The sequence below is a fragment of the Papio anubis genome, chromosome 4, assembly GCF_008728515.1.
Source record: "Papio anubis isolate 15944 chromosome 4, Panubis1.0, whole genome shotgun sequence".
NCBI classification, from domain to species: domain Eukaryota; kingdom Metazoa; phylum Chordata; class Mammalia; order Primates; family Cercopithecidae; genus Papio; species Papio anubis.
The window spans coordinates 158,588,115-158,615,216 of NC_044979.1; the positions used below are offsets into that span (position 1 = coordinate 158,588,115).

Here is a 27,102-nt window from a genome sequence, read left to right on the forward strand (position 1 = left end):
CAATGGATTCCTGTTGTTCATAAATAAGACTTATAACCCTCAATGCCATTCTGCCTAGACTTCAGACTATGGGCTTCAGCATGCATCCCTGAATGTTGTTTCCTGCCTAGATGTTGGTATCTGTTGTTAAATCATCGCAGGCCTCAGAGGTTCCTCTCTCTGATGGTGATAAGAAAAATGATGCAACCTTCAGACTAATTAATATTCTTTGTTTGGTTTCCAGCTAGGTTCAGTCAACTGCCTCTTGTAGTTAATAAAGCTCTCCTCATTGCCTCTCATGCCTCATTTTAGTACCTATTTTAGCTGAGGTAACCTGCAGTATCTAGTTGCCTAACCTTGACACTTAAAAAAAAAGAATCCAGTAATATAATGCGATGCTTTAGAGAGATGTAAAATCACTTGATTTTAAAAGTATCTAGAGATTAATGAATAAATAAATTAATAATTGAATGTCATATTATTGCCGTAAAATATTTAATGAAAACATGTGAAGTCTCATTAAATACATTTAACATTTCACAGTTCTCATATTTGCAGATATACAAATATGATTTTACTGATTTAAAAAGAGCAGAGAACAATTCTTTGACAGGTTCTTAGCTTAGCTTTCCAAAACTAAACTTCATGCACAAAAGACCACATCCATACAGACACACACATTTCTATGTTCATACTCAAAGTAATAAATTTCTCTCTATATAGACATATATACGCTTTTATATACATACACAAATATATCCTCTCATTAAATCTCTGGAAATAAAATTATTTCTATCATATTAGATATAAAATACTGATTTTAGGTAACATTTGGTGTTCATGAGGAATAACCAAAATAAAGTGACCTATAAAAGTTCCCTAATATTAAGAGAAAATTTACATGCATTAATTTATTGTTTCTTTCAACAATATATTTAAATAAATTCGTGGAGATCATCATGACATTCTGCTGTACAAATGGGATACTGACAAAGATTATCAATTGTATTAATCCCAGGAGATAACTTTCTGTACAAAGGTTTAGTGTGAGGGGTAGAGACCAGTCTTCCTTCTCCTCAAGTCCTCCACAAGACACCACTGCTGCAGCTAACACTACTGTCATGGTGAAGACATGGAAGTCCTTCTAGAAACTCCACTTCACATTCTTAGGAGGTATCTATATCTGTTTGGCCTTTCAAACTGTTCAATCTATAGCCCTATGTGTGTCAGCCCACCAGGTAGAGGTTAACCCTACTATAATCTCTATAGGAATGAATAAACCTAAGGACATTTTGCCAGGCCTACCTTCGTACTAACAGATTTCAGCAGCAGGTCTCCCTGAGTTATATTTCTACCTATGGTATAGCTTAGAAATATATACATGTATATAAACGCCCACACAAATGCATATAAGAAAAGTTACCTCTTCAGCCTTGAAATAGTGTATTTGTGAAAGTAAACTTCTTGGTAAATGGAATAAATGAACTTTAATATATAGGATCTGTACGTTCAGGAGATACTATAAAATGACTTAAAATCAGCATTTAATGTGTTATTTGAAAAATATTTTTCCAGATTTATTGTTTATAAATAACCTAAGAAGAACGTGTTTATGATGAGCATTGGTTTCCTTTTGTTGTTATAATGCATACTCACAAATTTAGTAACATACTAAATTTATTAAGATAATAAATAAAAAATTTATTATCTTAAAGTGCTGGAAGTCAGAAGTCCAAAATTACTGAGCTAACTTCAAGAAGCCGGCAGGACTGTTTGCTTCTGCAGGTGCTGAAGAGACAGTATGTCTCCAGGCTTTTTCAGCTTCTAGTGGCATCTGTAGTCTTTGGTGTGTCATCCCTCCATGAACAAGCATCACTTCAATCTTGGCTTCAGTTATCACGTCACCTTCCCCACTGATTCCTCATGTGCCCCTCTTAAAAGTACCATTGTGATGCTTAGGACCAATGTTGATAATTCACAAAAACCTTCCAATCTTGAGATCCTTAACTTAATCATACATGTTAACTTCCTTTTGCCACAGAAGGTAACATTCACAGGTTTTGGTAATTAAGACATGGATATATTTGAAGATATTATTCTGCTTACCACTTGGTGGCCGTATGATGTATATAATTATAAAACACATGAAAATCAATTTTTTGTAAATGTATGAATTTATTTCTAGACCCTTTCTCTTATTTCATTGGTTGATGTATCTGCTTATACATAATTTGTACACTTCTGTGTAAATTACATTTATGTATCAATGTACATTTCTGTATAAATTATGCATACATATACATTTATTTATACAACCATTATGTAAGTAATTATAATTTACATGAAATGACAGAATTAAACTGAACATAACTAAAAATAAAATAATTTCAGTATAAATCCATATGCTATTAATATCTGAGGAAGCAAATATGTAATTTTTAGATTATCAATGTTAACCTAGTAAAATCTTAAAAGTGTGATTCTGTCTTACATCAAAATGTTAAAAATGAGAAATAATGGTATAATATTGATAATTTATCTAAATGATACTAGCATCAGGTAATTACTTCCTGATTATTATACATATTAATATTACTTAAAAGCAGACTCATGTACACATATTGTCTAAATGTAAGCTATGCAATAAACCTATTCGATATTTTCAAGTGATTAAACTAAGGTTTCAAAACTTTGAAAATATAATAATACAAATAATTATGAATCTAATGCTAGAATTTACATCACTTTGTTGCCAGTACGACATCTGATGTGAGATAGTCCCACAACCCTTGATACTAAACTTAGCAACCAGAACTTCGATATATAGCTTCTTATAAGATAATTTTGAAAAAATGGGACTAGAAGGAGAATGAGATGAAGATAAGGTAAATCTCAACAGCTTTATTGAAAATCAATTTTCTGTAAATTTGTGGATTTATGTATGAACTCTAGATCCTGGTCCATTTGTTGATGCATATGCTTTCATGCCAATACCATGCTGTTTTGACTACTGTAATTTTGTAGTTGATTTTGGTATCAGGTAGTATCATGCCTCAAGCTTTGTTCTATAGCTCAAAATTGGCTTGGCTATTTGGGGTCTTTAATGGTTCCAAGCAAATTTAATCATTGTTTTTCCCATTTTTGTGAAAAATGACAATGGAATATTGATAGGGATTGCATTGAATCTATAGATTGTTTTGGGTAGTTTGAACAATTTTACAATATTAATTCTTCCAATCCATGAACACAAGATACCTTTCTACTTACATGTTTCTTTAATTTCTTTCATTATTGTTTTGTAGTTTTTAGTATACAGATTCTCCACTTCCTTGATTAAATTTGACCCTGAATATATTATTTATTTTTTATTTGGGAATGCTTTCTTAATTATTTTTTCCAATAATTTGTGATTGTGTATAGAACTGCTACTGATTTTTATATGCTGATTTTATATACTATCACTTTAGTGCCTTTGTTTATAAGTTCTAAATACCATTTATAAGTTCTAAATACCTTTGACCCAGCGATCCCATTACTGGGTATATACTCAAAGGATTATAAAGCATGCTACTATAAAGACACATGCACACGTATGTTTATTGCAGCACTATTCACAATAGAAAAGACATGGAACCAACCCAAATGCCCATCAATGATAGACTAGATTAAGAAAATGTGGCACGTATACAACATGAAATACTATGCAACCATAAAAAAGGATGAGTTCATGTCCTTTGTAGGGACATGGATGAAGCTGGAAACCATCATTCTGAGCAAACTATCGCAAGGACAGAAAACCAAACACTGCGTGTTCTCACTCATAGGTGGGAATTGAACAATGAGAACACTTGGACACAGGGCGGAGAACATCATACACTGGGGCCTGTTGTTAGGTAGGGGGGGGGGGAGGGATAGCCTTAAGAGAAATACCTAATGTAAACGACAAGTTAGTGGGTGCAGCACACCAACATGGCACATATATACATATGTAACAAACCTGCACGTTGTGCATATATACCCTAGAACTTGAAGTATAATAATGAAATAAATAAATAAAATAAAATGTCAAAAAAATGGTTTTTTTGGTTGAGTACTTAAGAGTTTTTATGCTAGATTGTCAAAAAAAAAAAAAAAAACAGAAAAAAACTCAATTTTCCCTTTTTCTCTTAGGATGCCTTTCATTTCTTTCTCTTGCTCAATTGTTCTGAGACTTTCAGCACTATGTTGAAAACAAGTAGTGAGAATGGGCAACCATGTTTTATTCCTGATCTTAGAGAAAACTCTTTCAGCTTTTCACATTTGAATATGATGTTGACTCTGGGCTTTTCATATACGGACTTTATTGTGCTTTCATACATTCATTCTATACATAATCCGTTGAGAGTTTTTATCATGAAAAGATATTGACTTTTGTCAATTGATTTTTCTGCATCTATTGATATGATCATACTAATTTTCAATAAAAGTGCCAAAAATATTCAATGGAGAAAGGACAAGCATAAAAAATGGTGTTTGGAAACTATATATACACAGGTAGGAGAATTAATTGGATCTTTATCCCATATCATATCCAAAAAATAAACTCAAAATCAATTAAAGACAAATATAAGACATGAAATTATAAAACTTCCAGAATAAAACAAATGGAGAAAGCTTCACAATATTGGTCTGGGAAACGATACTTTGGATTTGACTCAAGAAGCTCATGCGAGAAATGCAAAAATAGACAAATGTGAATACATCAAATTAAAAGCTTCCAAACAGCAAAAGAAACAATCAGCAGACTAAAGACACAACTCATAGAGTGGGAGAAAATATTTGTAAGCCACACATTCAACAAAAAGTTATTATCCAAAATATATAAGGAATACAAGCAACTGAATATCAAAAAATAACATATAAACTAATTAAAACATGGGCAAATTTTAAAAGACATACAAACTGCCAAGTTCATGAAAAAAATGCTTGATATCACTAAGCATTAGGGAAATACAAATTAAAGCCACAATGAAATATAATCACACAGGTATGTATGATTAGCATGGCTTTTATAAAAAAGATAAAGGATAAAGAGTTTCAGTGAAGATGTGGAAAAAAGGAAACCCTTGTACATTGTTATTAGCCATTACAAAATACCTGCATGGAATTATACTGTGTCTAGACCAGCAGTTTTTAAAATGAAATAGAAACTAATAAAATTGAAAAAAAAGAAGAAATAAAGGTAAAAATAATTTTGTGAATATACATACATACGCATCCGTACTGTATAGAAGTGTAAAAACTACTGTTCATTGTGGATTGCATTCAAAAGTGTAAATCCCCTTGACCTAAATGATACCGTTAAAGCTTTTTACCATTAAAGCTTTTTACCACAACATAAAGACCCTTCATAAACAAGCATTGGAACAAAGATTCAGCATTATCTCTTGCAACTCTGCTTCCTTGTATGGTCCCAAAGTCTTGAACTATTCACAACTTCTTAGAATCATTATGATTTATAGGTTCATTCCAGTTTCTCTTTAATATCTTAACACAGAACATGAGATAATTTATAGATTCCAATTAAGATAATTTGGTATAATTAATATATTTAAATTAACATCATTTATAGACTTTGATAATCTTTCGAGATAATATTCTATGCCAGTGGTTTTCAAACTTGAACCTGCCTCAGAATTACTTGAAAGGTTTGTTGAAACACAGATGGTTTTTAAACATTCCCATACTACTTAATTTAGTATATCTAAATTTAGTATATCTGCGATTAGGCCTGAGAATTCGCAGGTGGTGTTAGCACTAAGATTCCAGGAACCACAGTTAAAACAGAGTAAGTGTCTCTGGTCTGGTTTCTGAATTTGAGTATGTTTTTATTATAGACAGACTCATGTTTCACATAATCGTTTGTTGTAGTGCAATTGTCTGTTTTTGGGGTTTTTTTTTTTTTTTTTTTGCTCTCACTTAAGACAGCAGAAAAATGTGAAAGATATTTTGGGGCAAGAAATGTAAATTTTATTCTTCTATTTGGACCACCTAGCTAACAAAACAGAGAGGGTGCTCAACATTCTTTCTTGTATACCTTAACGAAACACTTAATTTTGAAGACTTACACTGTACTTATCTTTGAAAAGTTTGCTTTCATGCATTTAAAATAGTCAACAGGAAAAGAGCCTGAGAACATATTAAGTGCAGCTATGGCTTCCTTACATATCTGGTGAGTAATAAAATGCCTCAGAGATAAAGATGAGAGCACAGAGAGTTATTTCATGATCCCATTAGCTACGTATTTATAATAACGAAAGACATTATGAAGACATTTCCAAAAGATATTCTAAAAGCCAGTCTAAATGTCAGACAAAATTTTTAAAAATCGAGTGTTCAAGAGGTGAAGAAATGTTTAGAATAGAATTTAAGTTAATGTCACAATAGGTTTCAATAGTGTTACAAAGTTCATTCCTAGTTTTGAAATGTCTGTAAAAATAAAATTTAAAGGAAAAAACAGTATGAATCAAATTTACATTTAACTGACGGATTTGAAAGGGACTGTGTATTTTACTTTATAAATCCATTTCATTGACAGTTTCTTGCAACATATGCCAATCATCTTTACTGTAATATTTACTTAATATCATTATCCTAGCTTCAGACATATAGCTACAAGTCAGATAAAATATATGCAATAAGCAACTAAATGCCATTTGAATATAGGTAGGAATTGGAGTCAATAGAATAAGAAGACTGTGGAGAATCTGGTAGTTCAATTAGGCAATGTGAGTGGGAGAGGAATTAAAATTTTTTTGCCCAAATTGGTTGACAAAAATGGAAAGAAGTTATCAGTGAATTGTGTAAGATTATGTATTGCAAAATGCTTTTAATTATAAACATTAGATTTCACTATCATTATTTAACATATAAATTAAATTACTAAGATGTGTAAAATCAACTGGAGAGCTCAGGCAATTCTAGAAAAAAAAAAAAATCCTACATATGCGCCACATTCACCAAGAGAACCAGTCTCTCCCATCACCAACCTCAGTTGTTGGACGCACATCCATGCCACCTCTTTCATAGTCAATAAATTGTTCAATCTGAGTACCTGCTACTAATCAAGGAGCCATCCCAATAGCTGATAGTGTCCAAGACAGGACATCTCTTGAAAATATATGCCAAAAAAATAGATGCCTGATAATTTTGCCAAAAGAATACCAAATTAATCTCGTGCACATTCATGTGTTGTGACCTGAACCCCATCTGCTGGCCTACTAGGGACTGTAGAAAAGGTAATTTTTAGTATGTCCACTTCTTTGTACAGATCCAGTTTAGAAAGGATATGCAATGGATGTTTAGCAAAGTTAACTAGAGCATCTGCAGCAACCTACATCTTAAGTACTCAGTATCCACACTTTAAATCAATATCAAAGTAACATTATCTGCCTAATGCAACTATTCCTCCTAAACACACACAGATGCACACAAACCCCCACACACATAAGCACAATAATTCTATAAAGCAATGCCCCAATTTTCATAAATTGTCAGTGTATTTTCTAATTAAATCCCAATCTCATCTTGAATTTCATAATTCAGTGGTGAAATGTTACAGTTAAACTGAGAGGAATCCAATTATAATATATTTTAGTGGAATCTATAGAGGGCACATGAACATTTAACCACGTATCAGTATGAAGAAGGAACTGTGGGACATCCTACTGTACTTATGGTGTACTAGTCATGAATTCATAGTTTACATTTAGACTATCTTATTCCAGTAGCCATACCACATCGACTTAGCATGTACATATCATATCAGACAGCAGAACCTTTCTAGCTGTGTCCTTTGGTGTTTCCACTTATGTCAGGATGAGTCTATTAACTCATCCTGTATTTTTGAAAATACAGAATATTTGGATGTGTCCCATGGAATCATGGGGATTCGGAATACTACTCCCCACCTCCATCAAAATGTGAGAAAATTATATCCCCTTGATAAATAAAGTAAATTCTGCCATTTAACAAGATGTCCTCCTATTTTTTCCCTACTGGATTGGTGAAATGAATATTTGAACATGGTCAGGAAGAAGAGCTAAATTCTAGCTTTCTGAATTCACATTCTTTTTCTGGTAGAAACATTTTCCATTTGATATCTGCTCTTCTGTAAGACTAGACGCTCCTTCGTGATAGGGTAAATGATAAGACATGTGAATCTCATCAGCACATTGATGGATCAGCACATCGCCTCAGTAATATAGTGAATGATGGAAAATTAGACATTCAGGGTTAGATATTCAGTGATAGGGTAGTTGGCAGAAGCAGTATAGAAAGAAAGCACAAGTAAATAATCAGAATTAACTATATATTCAGCAAATAAAATTGCTGGAGTTAGTTTAATACATGTGACTTGTCCTCTTAGTTATTATATCTGTTATTTTATCACTGGACAGAGAAAGCTATATCTCTGGGAACATTTGGAGACTGCTACTGATACTTATTTAAGGTAAATGCTACTAAACTAAGTAATACTTTACAATATGGTGGTGTTGCGGGCTAAATGTTTGTGTTTTCCCAAAATTTTTACGTTGAAGTCCCAACCCCCAATGTATAAATTTTCAAAGATAGGACCAGCGAGGAAGTGATAAAGGTTAAATGAGATCATAAGAATGGGGCCCTAATCTGATGGAGCTGGTACACTTAAAGGAAAAGGAGGAGACATCAGATAACTCTCCACCAGGTAAGAACACAGCAGGAAGGCAGCCATAGGCAAGCCAGGAAGAGACCCATTACTGGAAACCTAATTAAACAACATCTTGATTTTGGACTTTCCAGTCTCCAGAACTATGAGAAGTAAATTTCTGTTGTTTAAGCAATCCAGTCTGTAGTATTTTGTTGTGGTAGCCGGAGCTAACTAGTACAGGCGTATAATCTTTAAAACTTCTTTGTTGGGATCCAGGGACTTTTTGTTTGTTTTTTAATTTATGGCTAACAGGTTAAACAATCTAATAAACAGCCTTGTTGACCACTTGACTAGTATGGCACACAATATCTTGCTATAAATTTTGCCAGAGCTCTCTGGAAACCAAGTCCATTGCAAAAATATATGTTCTTCCTACTCTGGAGACAAAGAGAATCCTGTGAAATAAGATGGTGCTCTAAAGAGCTGTGCCTGGAACTGACTCGGGTCCCTCATGTTGTATTCTTTCTCCTGCTAAACGACATCATTTCCTTTTATTGAAAGCCTTTCATGAGTATGCTTCTTGCAGTCTTTGAGTTATTTGAGACTTCTGAGTCTGTCAAGCTGTTAAAGGTAAGCAAATGTAGAGAGTAAGCTGTAATCTGTATTGCTGACATATTAACATAGCCTGTGATGTTAAGATTAGTCTTGATTGAGTGCATGTGTAACTATTGGAAAGAATAGTCATAACTGGAAAAGAAAGAGACCAACAGCCACACCTTTTACAGTGAATTTTTATGAGCCAATTACAGGTGTCCATAGACAACCCTTGAAATGACTGCTTTGTCAAGAATCTCTCATGCTTGCTCTTTTCATGTCCTAAACAGGTAAATAAACCCTTAGCTTTAACTTTGATTTACTATAGAGCCATGCCAATGGTCATCTGTCTTACTGGTAAATTGACTAATAAAGAGTACTATTTAAATTGTGCCTAGTGGGGAGATTTCCCTCTTCTGCTTCTCTTCAATACCATTCATGAGCACAGCTATAATATTCTAATTGCACCTTTCTCCTCTGTAATTTTGTTACTGGAGTCTTATACTGAAATTGCAGAATCAGCTTCTTGATAATCTAGAGATGATCTTTTAATATCTAGAGATCTAGAGATACTTTAAATAAGCATTGGATTCATGAGGTTATCCAGGTCAAGTGATAGAACTGTTCTACTGCTGGCTGGACCTGCTTTGAGATCATTGCTTTGGTATGAATGCCATATGCTCAAATGTGAAATATTTTAATTCTAAAATATGATCCATTAGCTTTCTTATTGGTAGGAATTTAAATTACAGATTTTTGTTTTTTATCTTCAAAGGGGGCATTCTAAAATTTGCCAAACTGTTTCACTCCAGAAATGTCATTGAATGTCAGATCCTAAATTTGTATGGGATTGACTGATTCAACAGTCTCTGGTACGTATTCATCTAAACATAGCAACCAGGTAGCTTCTACATCTGCTGTCTACATTCATAGCTGTATAATATCAACAATGTAGTCAAGGTTTATATGAGATAGTGAGCCAGTCAATATCCCTGCAGATTAATTTAGGGAACAGAGCCTGAGGCACTTGACAGATGGAAGACTGAGATAATGAACAGCAAGAAGGCAGATTTAAACCAAACCATACCAGTATTATATTGAATGTAAACGTTTTAATCCAGAGGCCAGCAAAATTTTTCTGTAAAAGTCCAGATAGTAAATATTTTATGCTTGTGGGCCATATGGTCTCTGTCTCAACTACCCTACACTGTCCCTGTAGTGTAAAAACAGCCATAGAAAATACATAAAACGATGGTCATGGATGTATTCCAATATAGCTTTATTTACAAAAATAAGCAGCTGAAGAGATTTGGTCCCAAGGCTTAATGACTTCTGCCTAAGTATCCCAAGGACAAGTAAAGGACAGATGTTATCAAAACTGATTGAAAGAAAAACTACATAGAGTTTGAAAAATATTTTACATTTAAAAACACAACATTTCAAAATAATAGAATAGGAAAAGAACGCCATGAAAAATAGAAGCAAAATAAAGCTCACACTCTTATATTAAGATCAGACAATGGAGATTTAAGGGAAGGAATATTAAGAGAGCTGGAGAGAGCCATTTCAAAAACGTTAAGTATCAAGGGGAAAAAAATGTACCCTTGTATGTAACTAATAGCATAACTAACTTACAGTCAGTAAATTAAGTTATTGTGGTATTAGGTATCAATTAATGAATTGGTAAAATGAATTCAATATACGGTCAAGAAATATAACTGATCATAAACAACTACCTGATTGATAATAGAGAAGAAACTCTATTGCAATTTGGTGGGCAAGAGATTTATTTTTAATAAATAGTGCTGCACCAATTAGATACCTACACTCAAAAGTAAATGAGTAAGCTGTAAACCCTACTCCACACCATAGACAAAATTTAATTTGAAAGGGATCATAGACCTAAACATGAAAGCTAAATGTAAAATAAGAAAAGAAATCACCCTCCTTGAAATAATAATAATTATATTGGTTTAGCCATGAAGAAGATATTTTCTAAAAAAGATAAAATGCTCTAATTATCCAGGCATAGTGGTGCATGCCTGTAGTCCCAGCTACTCGGGAGACCGAGGCAGGAGAGTCTCTTGAACCCAGGAGGCGGAGGTTGCAGTGAGCCAAGATCGTGCCATTGCACTCCAACCTGGGCAACAAGAGTGAAACTCCATCTCAAAAAAAAAAATGCTCCAAAGTAAAAGATGGATAAAATTAATACCGTTAAAATTAAAAATTATTTTTTATCTGCAAGCTACATTAAAAGAATGAAAAGGGAAATCACAGAGCCAAAGAAACATACGCAATTTATGTAACTGGCAAAGGCTTATATACAGAATATATAAAATATAGCTACACATGAATGAGAAAAGACTATAATTTAATAATGGGCAAAATTCTTGAATGGACACTTTACAAAGAGGATAATTTAATTGCATGCAAATGTTGACAGCAAGTCCTTCATATCACTGTTCATAAGCTAAATTCAAACTAAACACACAATGAGATACTAACACAATCATATTGGCAAGAATTTAAATAAGACTGATAATATCAAGTGTTGTTGAAGGGATAAAGCAGTAGGAATTCTCTTACATTGCTGGTGGAAGTAAAAATTGGTATAACCCCCTGTAAGAAAATATGTGTGCTCTGTGACTCTCCTTCGATCCACTAAGGATCAATGTGGCCTGGAATTGTTACGAGCCCTGGAGAAGGTGCTTGTTCTATCTGGAGGAAAATAGCACCATCACATTCTCTGTGAACCATGTACCCTACAAATCCTTGCTTCCTTGTTTTATCTCTCGATTGCTTTCAAACTAACTCATATGGCGTTTTTATTCACTTCTGGCAGTGCACATGCTTTGTATTTTAAGTCTTTGTGATGTGTAAGAGAATTGGACTTAACAGAGAATCTGGCACATAAGCCCACTCTCAAGGGGAGGGGGGTACCTCTAGGATATCAGGAGGTGGGATCACTGGGGCATTGTTCCAAGAGAAATAAAAGAGAAAAAGCCGCCATTTCTCCAAACATGCAGAAGTTTATGTACACTGGCCAACAAACAGAAGAAAACAACAGAATGAGATCATCTAATAAATATTGCAAAAATATTTGATACATTTTATCTCTATAAACCCTCTAGGCTTACTCTGATGGGCATCTGAGAGTAGTGATTTTATATTTGTCAAATAAATGGAAAAGCTACTGTAAGATACTGAAACACATTGCTAGTTGGTTGCCCAGGCACACTGTATTGAACAGAAGGAGATACAGCTACACGGACTGAGTAAGAAGAGAGGACAGCCTGGGTTCAGCTGACATTTGGGCCATCTCACTTCTCAACTCCTTTATGATTCTTTGGCATCATAACATTGTACCCATAAGCTTCCTGCCCCGCCATGCTAAATGATACTTCCAGGACTGGCAGTGAACTTTGGCAGGTCTATACGCAAAAGAGACATACTGTGGGTTAATTCTTAATTGTCGCATGTTTGTCTTGAGAGATGTTTCAGACAATTTTATTTCCACACACCCTCCCGGGTTTTTTCACATCCCAATCCCACCCAAGCACCCATGTTTCCTTTAGCCAACCCACCCTGCTTTGTGCTTCCATCTGGGTATAGAGGAATTTCCCCTTAGCAAACCATATACTGAGTTTTCTGTCTCCCTCTTTGGGTAATTGAGGACTGGCTAATCCATGCACTGAAGTCTGAGTCTAACTTTCCAAAAAGACCAAGTCTGTAAGTAACTGGTCCAGATGCCCGCTGTTTGTGAATCACAAGCTCTGGTACTTCAGTCCAAACACTCTGCAGCACATGTGGGGTGCCTAAGCATTTTGAGTGTCCTACAAACAGCCTGGTATTTGCCAAACATCCAAAGCTCTAGCCATGAATAAGCTTAATTGGGATGAAGATTGTAAGAAATGAGTAGAAAACAGCAGAATTTCCAGTTTTGTTTGATACAAGTTTGCTGGCATTTTCCTTGACTGAGATGAGAAAAATATACATAGATCTGTGTGTATACATATATATGTATGAATATATTTTGAATGAGGTTATTTAAATAAAGTCTTGGTCTATTGTGTACATCAAGTTAGACTTTAGATTTAAGATGTATTATCACGCTAAGAAGTATCAAGAATACCAGAGGAGCAATACTATAATAGATACACAACTAAGATGGAATCAGATTTTAAGATAATTATTTTAAAACAAAAATAAGCATTCTGATATCCCAAAAGTAAACCAATTAGTCAACTGATAGTCAACTGATATATTCAATTATGTAGCACAAAATGGATTCATATTATTTGGTCCAAGACTGTATGATAGAGATAAAGTAATTACATAGAGATTGTGGGTATATTATTATAGATAGAAAGTAAGTTCAGACCATGAAAAGAAGGGTACCAATGATGGAATGGGAAGAGCTCAGGTCTGATATTTCATATTGTGAGAGCTCACAACGTTTCTGAAGAGCCCTGTATTATTATGGCCAGTAAATAAAACACTGAGACATATTTGTACTCAACACATCTGCACATCTGCTTTTGATCTGAGCAACATTTCTCAGACGCTTGGAGTAGAATAAAATTCACCAGGGAGACGATGGTCCCAAGAAGCCATTTAATGTAAGTCAAGCATCTAAACTCTGACGTGTATGACTGCAATTAATATTGGAAATGCATGTCAAGTTTATACAGCTCTGCTGCTTTTGCAGCAGAAATATCTTACTCTTCTTAGAGACCTCAAGCCTTCCTCTTCTAGATTGCATGGACGTCTTTCCTCTGGCGCTGTGGGTTCTCATTAAGACATGCAGGACAAAGAGTAGTCCCCTATACCTGTCTTGGTGTCAGCCTTTAAAAAAGACCTTAAACACTCATGCACAGACACACATGCATGTAGAGAAAGGAATCCAGAATTATATTTAAAAAAACCTCAAAGGCATTAAATGTGAGAAGGGAAGAGAAAAATAGTCTTATTTTTGGTTGAGACAAGAATGGTTCAAGGTGTTTGAGTGCTGTCATCTAACGTAAAAATTTGGAACATGAATTAGCCATATTTTATTTGCTACATATATAGTTTAGGTCCAATTATTAGAAGGAGCAGAAGGAAAGACTTGGCTCAAACATGTATTTTATTAAAAGAGCTATTCGCAGATAGAATGGCGAGCTTTGGAGCATAGAGTTCTTGATCAGTGAAGAGTGTTGGCTCTGTCTTGCCACTTGCAGCTAGAGTGCCCAGGCTGGGCCATCCCAGGGGAGTCACAACTGTCCCCATGTTCCATGGCTGGGCTGCTTTGCAGATGAAAGAAAATTAAGGCATGCAGCTATTTTGAAAGAAAAACTCAGAAAATGAACTTTTGTAAAGTTTAATGTTTAGAAATACACAGGCTAAAATCCATTGCCCATAGAAATTCTTCTACTACTCCTTCTCTCTGCACATTGTTTGCCAAATCTTCCTCATAAAGGAATTATGTTTGCTGCCTTTTTCATCCGTGGGAGGCTGGATTCATTTCCATGTGCTCATAGTCTGGGGGGTGGGGAGGTGAAAGGTGTCCAAGGAAATGTCAAAGTGATTTTTTTTTTCCATTAAAGATGGCTGCTTCTACTCAGGTGCCAGTTAAAGCTTGGGTCTGCACTACATCTGCCATTACATGTCTATAATGTAACATCTAAACTATTTTTAAAAATTGACTTTGTTTCTAGCATGGCAACGTTTTCTCTCTCAATATCTTATTTTTATTCAGCTTCTGGTTAACATGTAATAACTCAATTTCATTCATTAGATCCTGAGCCGGTGTCTAATGTGAGGTACAAACAGAAGTCAGAGAATGTCTAGGTAGTAATGTAAGAGGGGAAATTAACTAATTAGATAAATGGACTCTAATTTCCCTTTCAAACCTGGATTATCTGAAGCCCAGTGGCCCAGTACATCATTTGTCCTCAGCTTCACCTTGAAAGTAGTGAAGTTGGGTCCTACTTTTTTTTTTCTAGTTATATTTCAATTTTTTGGTCTCTTTTGCTCCCAATATTTTCACCTGTGCAAGTAGACGTAGATTTGGCAAGAGCAAGTATTGCTAACACAATTTGACATTTTAGTTAAACAATGTTATGCATGTAACATTATGTTAGGATTAAAAGAAAACATTCACTCTTAGAGAAAAAGTAGGTAGTAAAAATTATATGGCCAAATATATCGAAAGGTCAAATAATGTAGGGTGACATTCAAAACTAATACATTAAGGATATCATTTAAGAAAATTTAGTCTTTTTGCAAATATTTTGTCTGAAATGCTGTAAAAGTCATAGAGCAATATATTTGGAAATTTTGAAAAACGATTGTTTAATATTTGCTAGTATTTTGGTGATTCTATCTTTACTGCTCTCTCTTATCACATAGTCACTCATTCATTCCCAAAATGTCACTCCGACAACAATATTGCTTTTTCAGACATAATAACCTACGTTCTATCTGAAAAACATGGCGACCTCTTTCACATTCTGATGCAGCTCAGTCCCTTTGCAATATTTACGACTATTTACCATTATCTTCTTCTTAAAGTTTGTTTTTTTCCCTCCAGCTTTTGTGATTCTATCTGGTTACACTTTATGTCTGATCAATCGCTTTACAGCAATTTTTTTTTTATATAACCTTCAAATCCAGTGTCTGCCAACACCATATTTTATAGCATTTTGTAAGCCTGTATCTTACCTGTTACCAGATGTTCTTGATTTGCCTGAGATGTATGTTCTTTGCTTTTTACCACTCTATCCACCCAAAATGTCTTATTTGCTAGTCAAATTTATTTATTATTATGATTATTTTTGAGATGGAGTCTCACTCTGTCACCCAAGCTGGAGTGCAGTGGCACTATCTTCATTCACTGCCTCCTGGATTCAAGTGATTCTCGTGCCTCAGCCTCCTGAGTAGCTGGGATTACAGGGGCACACCACCGTGCCCAGCTCATTTTTTTTATTTTTTGTGGAGATGGGGTTTCACCATGTTGCCTAGGCTGGTCTTGAACTCTTGGCCTCAGGTGATGCACCCCCCCACCCCGGCCTCCCAAAGTGCTGGGATTACAGGCATGAGCCAATGTGCAAGCTCATGATCTTTCACAGTCTGCATTTCCCACAAAGAACAATGACCCTGATTCATTCAGTCATTCAGTTTACTCAAGAGACCCATCAAGGGCTTAAGATTCAGAAGTCCTAGATTTAAATTCCAGCCACTTCATTCATACATGTGTTTGGATTTTAACTATTCGATCAGTCCCTGGCAGGTTTGGTCTCCTAATATGTAACAGAATTAATAATTATTACACTATAAGATATTTATAAGAACTAAAAAATATAATATATGCAAGTGCAAAGCAAAGAACAGTTTCTCAGACTTAGTAGAAGCCTCTGGATGCCCTTTATTACGTATATATAAAGGAGATTACCTGAAGAGATGACTACAACTGCTATTACTATTATTATTGGTTTTTTGTTCCATTTAGTTCATCTTAATAATAGTTTAACGAGTGTATTCCCTAAGGAGAAAATATAATTTAACAATTTAATCTTCAGTTAGGCTATTATTTCAAAGTAGAGTTAACCCCAAAATAATAATATTTGTGAAGACATTTACATGCCAAGCAGGATTAATTACTCCATGACTCCAATTGTATATTATCTGACCTTTACTCAGATGTTGATTCTGTTCTATAATTTGTGGTTTAGATGATGACTCACACGTGAAATTTGTAACAAAGACCACACAGTAAACTTTGTCCATAATCAGGTCTTCTCTACCCAACATGAATTTTCACCTTTGTGGAAGCTTTCCAAACTCTATCTCATATTGGCAACTTAATTAATCCCAAACTAAAAAAAAAAAATTACCTAGATATACAGAAGGGTAATGTATGTGTTTTATTTGTTTACTTTGGAATTTGAGACATTTTATAATTCACATGAAGCTTAATTAAGTTGTTAAAAGTGGTGATGCTTCTACCATTGCTGACTTCCAAGTTACCTGGAGAACATTTGAGTATCTTTGTTCCTTTCTCAATGGCCACCAGCCATGTTACACAACAGAAATGTCTGAATAGGAGTTAAAATATAGATATCTACCTTTAATCTCCAATGTTGGAGGTGAGGTAAAGGGAAAGATAAAATACTAGACAGCCAATGATTCTTACAGGGACTCAGGTGAGAAACATGGTCCTAGAAGGTTTGCGTGGGAAGGATAGAAGAAACACAGACTATTAGGCAATACCTAGGAAGAAAATAGGCTCTGACTAGAATAAAATGAAGAAAGAGAATCTTGCCCTTCACTAGCTATTCACAAATCTCCTAACCTTCAGCCCAGCCATGCCTAATTCTATTGCAATAATAGCCCCTTGCAATAATCTCTGTATTTTTTTGAAGATTATCCATCTTTTCTATTACCTTTCAGTGCCTCTACAGAGAAATCCAACTCTCTCTTATGTTGTGCTTCCATCAGTAGTCATAAAATTATGTTTAAGATTTGTTATCAAAGCCTTAAAGCTATTTGAGGGAATCTCAACAATTTGAATAATATTCTTAATGACTAAAATAAAAAATTCCAAAGCCCTATTTACAAGCCAACACCTGCTCTCTATAGTATTTCTATACAGTAAAAGTCAGTAAATTCAAAAAGATAGGCACAATAAACTTGATAAGAGATAAATCTTAGTGTCTGGATGAATCTTTGACTTAAACTTTACCAGCATTCTTATTAATTTATGATATTAAATGCTTTGTAAGGTTAAATGATCTTAATCCGGATATCATTGTGTTGCTTTCTTTGCTTTCTCTATGTCTGCTACATGGAAATATCTGATCTGCTGTAATTCACCTTGGAGTAATGCCACTGCGACCTGCTGGTAATGGCTGGTTGCACAACAGTTGATCCAGAAGGACCTTGGCCAGGATGATTTGGCAGTGGAGTTAAAAGGAGTGCCACAAATACTGTTGCAGAAGTGATATCAGATTTGGAATAAAATATTCACCCCAACAAATGTTTCTCAGATGATGTTGTATCATCTTATTGTATCAGACTAATCTCTGTTGTATCAGACTCATTGTATCAACACAATTGTAGAATCATTCTCAACATTCATTTCAGGCAAACTAATTCTTAGAGTGTCCCTAGAGTTAACAAAGGTTGTAAAGCAATGGAAGCCAATCAAGTCACAATAAAGAAGCCCATTCCGATCCGTTTGTTTATATATTACAGAGAATAGCATCCTCAGAATCAGTTTTCATTTGTGTATAGCCATACAATCTAAGAATCGATACAAATTGTTGCACATATATGCAAATATAAACTTAATTCCTGTTGGTAATTTTAAATATTGAAATGGTAGCCTTGTATACTATTTTTTAGGCGTGGTCTTGTGGGTTTTGATGTTGGTATTGTTTTCTTATTTGAATGCAGATTTCTTGTGGTTGTATTCCCCAATTTATTCTTTTTTTCTCACAATAAGAAGTGGGGTTTTGTGGTGATTATAATTTTTTAACTATTAATACAAGTCTATGTAAAATAACTGGAAGAGCACATGAATAAGTGACTAAGGAATAATCAAGTATGGTAGATACATTATTTTCTCTAGTAGTATTTCAAAATCAAGTGTTTTCTGAAAGTTGTTTTTGTGTTTTAAATAAAATAATATAATAACCTTTGAGCTCTATTTCTCTGCTCTGAAGCTTGTAAGAGCCATTTACTTAGTGACTGAGTTTTTCACTGCATAGGTATAAAAATCTCATTATTTCTATTAAAAAGGACCATAGTACAGGTCATATAATGTCATGACTCAAGAAATCTGGCATTTCATTTCTCAATGTATTCCAAAAAAGATAGCTAGTTGGATAAGTGACGGACAGATTGATACATAGATACAAAGATAAATAGATAAGTAGATTGAATAAAACAAAGAAACATTTTAAAGGTTTATTTGAACAAACAGAATTTCATGAATTGGTAAACACCAACCAAAAGGGGTTTTGGATTCTGCTGAGGAAGCTTGTTGGACAGGCTTTTATAAAGTGAGTGTTTTTGATTAGTTGAGCTTAAGTTTAGTTTTTCTATAATACAAATATTTACAAGAAACAGCTTGTAAATATTTGTAACTTATAACTAAAGTAAGTGTCATTTATGTTTGCAGTTCAAGTAAGATTAAGGTTAATTTCAAGACCTAATTGGCTTTGTGTGCTCAAGGATTTTTCAGGCCTGTTCTCCATTTCAATTTACCTTGAGAGAAAGATAGAGACAGAGAAAGAAAGAGATAGAGAATATGTGCATACATAATATACATGAATATTATATAAATCTGTGTAATATAGGAGAGAGGTCAGCAAATTTATTCTACAAAGTTAAAGAAAGTAAACATTTAGGCTTTGCATACCAAATGGTCTTTGTCATCTCTACTCAACCCTGCCAAAGTAGCACAAAAGCAGCCAGGGACAATATGTAAATGAATGTACATTGCCAACCTGTAATATAGAATATAGGTTTCACATATAAAATGTAATGAATCTTTAATTATGTAAATGTGATAAATATATATCACTTAAATCATATTATAGTTGAATGTGCATGCATTTTACTAAAATAATATAATAATGTTATACATATGAATACCAATATGAGTTGGTATTTTCAGTCAAGCAAATTTAAATATTGCAGTGATTCATCAGATTTTATTTTTTTTTCACTTCTAAAAGTCTGTGTTACTTATTCATATATAACACTATGTGGTTAACATTAGTGGATATGTAGGATATCTTTCTCTTATTCTAGCAGTGCACAGTCCTGCTAAAGATGAATTCAGTTTACATTGTTTAAACACTACACATCTGAATCTTCAAAACTAAAATTCTGTGAAAACAGGGACTTCAATTTTCTTTTGACACCACAATAGAAACAATGAAATGATGACTTCATGCATAGAGTTGAATAAATTTACCTAGTAGAACAGTTTTCTTCTCTAACCAAGCTTCAGTTGGTTAACACCTCAGATCCTGCAACCTTGGATTGGCTGGTCTGCAATGGCATTTTGGGTTGTTTTGTTTATTTATTTATTTTTCTGTTTTTCTTTTGTGTAAGATAAAGCACTGCACCATACACAGATATAAAGGTAATATCCTATAAAATTTCTACCAGCTTTAGTAGCTGGGAGGAATTATTGTCTCTATGTTCAAAACAAGGATGAGCACAGAGGCAATGAAAAACAAACCCGAATTAGGTGTGTTAGAGCTTTTAATCAGGTTTAACGAGAGGTCATAATTTATCCAATTATGATGGTTTGTATTTTATTTGCTTGCTGAAATATTTAAAATTCTTAGACTCTGATAGGAACAGTAGACACTGGGGACTGCTTTAGAGGGGAGGGTAGGAAGAGGGCATGGGTTGGAAGGCTATATATGGGGTACTATGCTCATTATCTGGGTAAGCATTGTACCTCAAGCCTCAACAAAATACAATTTACGGCCAGGCGCAGGGGCTCACGCCTGTAATCCCAGCACTTTGGGAGGCCGAGGCGGGAGGATCACCTGAGATCAGGAGTTGGAGACCAGCCTGGCCAACATGGTGAAACTCCATCTCTACTAAAAATATAAAACTTAGCTGGGCGTGGTGGTGTGCACCTGTAATTGCAGCTACTCAGAAGGCTAAGGCAAGAGAATCGCTTGAGCCTAGGAGGCAGAGCTTGCAGTGATCAGAGATTACAATGCACCATTGCACTCCAGCCTGGGGGGCAAGAGTGAGACTTTGTCCCAAAAAAAAAAAAAAAAATTTACTCATGTAACAAACTTGCATCTAAACCCTGGAATCTAAAATAAAAACAGAAAAAAAGGGGACATTAACAAATAAAATATGTTTAAATGTTTGAATTTGCCTATATAACTTCTGTTTATAAATATCAATGTGTTAATAAATTATATTTTAGTGGTATAAACAGTCTGTTAGTGGAAGTCTTGGTTGTATAACATTTAAATAAGGTTATTTTAGTGAAGTCCAAAGATAAGTAAATTTTAAAATGTCCAAATTTTTTTCATTCTAATGAGCTGTCTGGAATCTGTCGACATTCTGAACTGTAAATGTACGTAGAAGTTCAATACTGAAAAAAGAGCTTAAAACATAAATCTATAACCTATAAAATGTATGGAGGAGAAAAACCTCCCTTTAAAAAAAAATGAATGATTCTCTGTGATCATTAATGATATGACAGCATTGCCAATGCAAGAATTATATTTTCTGTTTTCTAGTTAATTTAACTATTTTAACATTTGGAAACTACTGTGGTATTTAATATAAATATAATATTCAAAACACTTTTTAAAAGTTTCAAAAATAAGAATTATAATCTACAATTCACCTGAACACTTTTTACTTTGGTGGCAATGATGAGTTCCCTTGTGTTAACTTATGAAAGAAAAAGTAGGTTTTATTGGAACTTTCTCGATAGTCTCTTCTTGATTACTAATTTTTTTTCACTTATTTATTTATTTATTTATGTTTTTAATTTGCTTTAAGTTTTAGGGTACGTGTGCACAACGTGCAGGTTTGTTACATATGTACACATGTGCCATGTTGGTTTGCTGCACCCATGAACTCGTCATTTACATTAGATATTTCTTCTAATGCTATCCCTCCCTCAGCCACCAACCCCACGAAAGGTCCCGGTGTTTATTTTTTTTATTTTTTATTTTTTATTTATTTATTTTTTTTGTATGTGCCTCTAAACGGCAGCTACTAGAAAGGGCCAAGTGCTTTTTGACAAATTAAGAATATAGGAAGGTATTAAATCTTAATGCTATAAAAAATGATGCAGTGGCCAGGCGCAGTGGCTCACGCCTGTAATCCCAGCACTTTGGGAGGCCGAGGCGGGCAGATCACGAGGTCAGGAGATCTAGACCATCCTGGCTAACACGGTGAAACCCCGTCTCTACTAAAAAATACAAAAAATTAGCTGGGCGTGGTGGCCGCGCCTGTAGTCCCAGCTACTCGGGAAGCTGAGGCAGGAGAATGGCGGGAACCTGGGAGGCGGAGCTTGCAGTGAGCCGAGATGGCACCGCTGCACTCCAGCCTGGGCGACAGAGAGAGACTCTGTCTCAAAAAAAAAAAAAAAAAATGATGCAGTTAAAAGATGAACTTTTCATTTTTTTAAATAACTATGCAAACTTGATTCATTATTCATAGTGCTAGGCCTAATATTTTCTATAATCACAATGGAGAAGAATAACATCTACCATGGAGTATTATAAATTTTAAATAAAACTTAAATTCTGAAAGAACTTTGAAGTTGCAAAAAAGTTACATCGACGTAATATTACACTGTGTGCCCTCATCAAAGATAAACATTTGCAATTCCAAATAATTGAAAATATCACCCAGGCATATTTTCATAAAATAAAGTTTCATTTCTCACTTAACTACAAAAATCTTTTCTTAAAAGAAGTTCCTACAAAAGATGTTGCTATATGTGACAGCCCACTGAATTAATTACTGAACTTTTGACTTATAGTTTTAAGATATGTCTGCTATATTTCCCAAGGTGTGATAATAGTAATAGTTATCCGGATCATGAATATTAATATAAACAGAATTTATTTTAAATAATTTTAACTTAATCAAATGTCAATTGTGTATTCGAAAAATGGATTGATTATTCCTTAGAACTTCTGTCTTAAATCACGTTACTTAAGTGTGTTAAAACTATATTGTCTGATTAAAGAGCTGAAGAAATCAACCTTAGAAGAGTAAATAGGAGAGTGATACGTATAGTTTCTTTCTTTGATATGCCCATAGATCTCAGTAAATCCAAAAGCTATTGAATAAATGATCACAAAATAATACCAAGATGATATATAATGCGGTTCTTGATGTATTTTAAATTTTAAGAAGACAATCTGTGGTTCGTATCTTAGCTTTATATATATTCCAGGCAGTTTATATAAGATGCTGAATATTCTCATTTTATTTTTCTTGTCTCTCCACTTAATCCATTAAAGGAAACATGGACTGGCATCTTTGGAGGTGTGTGATTGTTAGGAGCAATCTAAGGACTAACAGTAACATCTGTCAGCTTTTCTGCTGTCTGCAGCCTGGAAGCAGCAACACACGGCCTGGTGTCCCAGAGGGTCTCCAAAACAGGCTTGAGTGTCTTACGAACAGTTGGTCCTTCATTTCGCGTTTACTTTCCAAGTTCAGAATCCTTATTAGAAAAAAAAAAAAAAAAGAGGCCTAGGCAAACAGATGTTCAATTAAGTGGAAAAAAACAGATAATAGACATACCCATGAATCCCAAAGGATATTTATCAGAAAACAAAGTAAATATTTTTGTCTCTATATTATTCCTTTTGAATATAATATTCCAGTCAAATATTAATGTTTTAGTCAATATTGCACAGAAAACTCTTTTTGTCCATGATAAAATGTGATAATCTAAAGATGTTAAATTTTAAATAAGTTTTGGAGAATGTAATGACATATATTTTAAGCTTAATTTGCTACAGAAAAGTTGCTTTATATGTTTAATTTCTCTGACATTTATGTAATGTTTTATTAGTCTACCAATAATGGTCAGAAATTGTTGTTATGTTTATCCTCTCTTCTCCAAAGTGTTCATAAAAAACCATCAAGTTTTCATGAAGCTGCACAAAAAACACTTCCTCTTTTGCAATTCCACAGCACTACTTCCAAGGTTGTGTTCGAAATTGACACCCTGTCTCTCCACCCAAATATTCTCTTTTCACGTAATTTGGGAGGTGCCCTACATTATATCTCCTTTTGAAGATTGACAATAAAGTTTGAGTTATTAAACTCTGAAATAAAATTCAGAAAAAAAATCGTTTTTTAAAAAGTGTTTAATTTTTATTTTATCTTAGTGTAGTTTATTTTAGTTTAGAGTTTAGTTTAGTTTTTTTGAGACAGCCTCTCACCTTGTTGCCCAGACTGGAGTGCAGTGGCATCATCTCGGCTCACTGGAGCCTCCACCTCCCAGGCTCAAGTGATCCTCCCACCTCAGTCTTTCAAGTAGCTGGGACTACAGGTGCATGCCACCATGCCCAGATAATTTTTGTATTTTTTGCAGAGACAGGGTTTTGCCATGTTGCCCAGGACTGTCTCCAACTCCTGGGCTCACGTGATCCACCTGTCTTGGCCCACCAAAGTGCTGGGATTACAAGCGTGAGCCATCAAGCATGAGCCACCAGGAGTAAGCCGCCAGGCGTGAGTTGTCAGGCCTGGTCCATTTTTAAAATGTTACTGTTTTCAGTAGAGTGAATATTTTTGTTTAACTTTAGGAATATGTATGTGTTATCCACCAAACCACCCTGTGAATTTCCTTTGGTTGTTACATTCTTTCTTGGAAGCATGACATTATACTACCTACACTATGGTCCTTTTTAATAGAAATAATGAGATTTTTATACCTCTGTAGTGAAAAATTCAGTCACTAAGTAAATGGCTCTTACAAGCTTCAGAGCAGAGAAATAGAGCTCAAACATTATTATATATATTCATTTGTAACTAAGTTTCCTGTTTTGTTCAATAAGTATGCTGATTTGGTTTGATCAAGTGAAATTACTTTTATCAAAATATGAACTGTAAAAAAGGTGTAGATAATTTTTACTAAAAACACTGAAGGAGCTACAAGTAAGAAAAAAGTCAAGGCTCATCAACTTAAAAATGTGTGATATTATTTCCAATGTAGTGAGGTTACAATGAGTGATGTATCTAACACCACCAATCTTAAAAAATAAAGCATTAAAAAAATGTGCTCCCTTTTATAATGGGATTTTCTCCAGAAGATATCACTATCCTAGATTTTTGTTAATCATTCTCATGTATTAATTTAAATTCTAATTTCATATTTATATATCTATCAACAAAGTGTAGGGTCTCACTAGATGTTTTAACACCACAAATATATACACATATATATGGTGTAATGTAATATATATATTTTACATATATTATTTCATATATATATATATAAATGCTACTATCCTGTTAATATGGTTAGGCTTTGTGTCCCCACCCAAATCTCATCTTGAAAAGTAATCTCCAGAATCCCCATAACCCCCACCTGTCAAGAGAGAGACCATGTGGAGGTAATTGAATCAGGGGGTGGTCTCCCTCCCCCATGCTGTTCTTGTGATAGTGAGTGAGTTATCAGAGGATTTGATGGTTTTACAAGGGGATCTTCACCCTTCACTTGGCACTTCTCCTTCCTGCCTTCTTGTGAAGAAGGTGCATTGCTGCTGCTTGGCCTTCCGCCATAATTATCAGTTTCCTGAGACCTCCCCAGCCACACTGAACTGTGAGTCAATTAAACCTCTTTCCTTTATAAATTATCCGGTCTCAGGCAGTTCTTTCTTTTACTTTCTTTTCTTTCTTTCCTTCCTTCCTTCCTTCCTTCTTTCTTTCTTTTTCTTTCTTTCTTTCTTTTCTTTCCCTTCCTTCCTTCCTTCCTTCCTTCCTTCCTTCCTTCCTTCCTTCCTTCCTTCCTTCCTTCCTTCCTTTCCTTATAGCAGAATGCTAATGAACTAACACACCTGTTTTCAATAATACTGTGCACATTGTGTCATCTGTTTCCACAATGTACACAATCTTTTGCTGTTAGATATTTAAATTACTTCTAATTCTTGGCTATTACAAACTTTACATCAGATGTCATGCTCTGAACCGGTATCCATGGTATGCATAAACCTTTACTAGAATTACGTTTAGTCATGAAGGTATATATCCATCAATTACAAGAGCATGTCTTCATAATTGAGTGAGTGTTGTGAAATAATATCCATACATATTAATAACAAAAATAAATAAGACATTCTAATATTCTCAATCTTTATGCTACTTGATATTGTCAGATTCTAAAATCTTTGCTCATGTGAAGTTTGTAAAATGATATCCATTTGAAGTTTTATTTTGCATTTTCCTATTTGGCATTTGATCATTATTTTATATATTCATTTGTAACTAAGTTTCCCATTTTGTTCATTGTCTTTTCAAAAATATTTCTTCTGTTGGAGAGGAATTCCACAGGAGGGCCATTAAAATTTTTGTGTTTGTCTAGTTGATCTATAAGAGGGTATGTATTTGTGTGTGTGCATCATGGCGTTTTTCATTACTTCAAATGGCAGAAAATTGGTTTTCTTTAATATCAGGGAATTGATATTGCTTTTATAGAAATTATAAGATAGGTTTATTTTTTCCTAGAGAATTGTCTAAGCAATATTAATGGATAAATCGTGACCCTTGTATTTGTCATAAATTGATGTTTTGTTAATATTTGTAATTCTGTTTCTCAGCTGCTTTGTTCCAATATTCTATTTTTCATTCTGTACCTATACTACGTGGCTTAACTTAATTAATTAAGATTTATAGAGTTATCCAGTACAGCATTATCCCTGACCTCTTGCTATTGTTCTTCCTCCTCTCCTCTTCTCTCTTTCCTGCTTTCATTAATGCTCCTTTATGCATCCCGCACCCTCCACAATGTACATGTTCAGTCTCTTCCTTTTGGACATTTGAGTTGTTGTGAATTTTTAGCTACGACAAACAATGAATATAATAATATTCTTAGACATGTCTCTAAGACATGTTGTTGCTGTCCTGATGTTCTTCACTTTCTCACTTTCTCCCTCTTCTTCTCACTCATTCTTCTCCTTTTCCTTCCAAAACTCTTTCTACTACTTCTTTCTCTTTCAATTTCAAAAGTTTGCTAAATATTTTGTGGCACATAACATTTTACAATTAAAAAATACTCAATGCAATCAAATTTCATACAAAGCCCTAATGCATTTGTGAATAATATTTGATTAACTTATGGTTAGTTTTGGAAGAAATATTATATT

The 27,102-nt window shown here is 34.2% G+C and overlaps 1 long non-coding RNA gene across 1 annotated transcript; it reads left to right on the forward strand.

Annotated features, from left to right (window-relative positions):
* The first annotated feature begins 4,946 nt into the window (after window positions 1-4,946).
* LOC103882679 lies at window positions 4,947-18,253 on the forward strand. Its single transcript, XR_002520858.2, has 2 exons — window positions 4,947-10,113; window positions 18,102-18,253. It is a non-coding gene; the product is annotated as an uncharacterized LOC103882679 (long non-coding RNA).
* Window positions 18,254-27,102: the final 8,849 nt, after the last annotated feature.